Source organism: Mus musculus, chromosome 6 (assembly GCF_000001635.26).
Source record: "Mus musculus strain C57BL/6J chromosome 6, GRCm38.p6 C57BL/6J".
In the NCBI taxonomy this organism is placed as follows: Eukaryota; Metazoa; Chordata; class Mammalia; order Rodentia; family Muridae; genus Mus; species Mus musculus.
This window is the reverse complement of record NC_000072.6, coordinates 10,100,151-10,101,046: the sequence shown is the minus strand read 5'-3', so window position 1 is coordinate 10,101,046 and position 896 is coordinate 10,100,151. Positions and strand designations below refer to the sequence as shown.

General features: G+C 33.3%; 1 non-coding gene across 1 annotated transcript; it reads right to left on the bottom strand.

Moving 5' to 3' along the window:
• Positions 1-603: 603 nt before the first annotated feature.
• Positions 604-676, bottom strand: n-TVcac5. Its single transcript has one exon. It is a non-coding gene; the product is annotated as a tRNA-Val (tRNA).
• Positions 677-896: the final 220 nt, after the last annotated feature.

The window sequence follows — 896 nt, the reverse complement described above, 5'->3', positions numbered from 1 at the left end:
ACTCCTTGTAAAATCTTACCTAGTGCAACAAAACAGTGGATGCCTCATAGGTGGCTTTTTTCTTTTAACACCAATTCCCCCCAAAATTTGTCTCTGAAACGTGTCATAGGAAGAACAAAGAGGTCTTTTCTCTTTCCTATATTCTAAAAGAAAATGTTATTTTCATCATAAAGTCAGGAAAATGTTGTAAATTAAAAATTACAGCAAATACTCTATCAAAAAATAGGAAGAAATTCTACGTTTAAAATGTAAATTATAACTGGGAAAAAAGGCACTTATAACTTGAAAACAGCATGCTCATTCAAGTGATCTATAAAAATAAGAATGTTGAATATTAACATTTTCTTGATGTATAAACAGTATTTAGAAAATATAATCTATTGGTAGAAGATACTATTTCAATTTCTTTTTTTTTGTAAAGATTTATTTATTGATTATATGTAAGTACACTGCAGCTGTCCTCAGACATTCCAGAAGAGGGAGTCAGATCTCGTTACGGATGGTTGTGAGCCACCATGCGGTTGCTGGGAATCGAACTCCGGACCTTCGGAAGAGCAGTCGGGTGCTCTTACCCACTGAGCCATCTCACCAGCCCAGACTACTTGTTTCTGCCCGGTTTCGAACCGGGGACCTTTCGCGTGTGAGGCGAACGTGATAACCACTACACTACAGAAACCACATTCAATTTCTTGATACTTGTGTCAGAGAGTAATTTAATGTTATTAATAATTTTTTACAATATTGCAAAGAAGAACAGATTTTAAGGTCTTGAAATAAAATATTCAAGTACTTTTTGTGAACACTAATTTATATTCTGCTTTTTTATTAATACATTGTAAAGATTCTTTTATATAGTATGATTTCACAAAATAGTCTGATATATTGGTCACAAATTC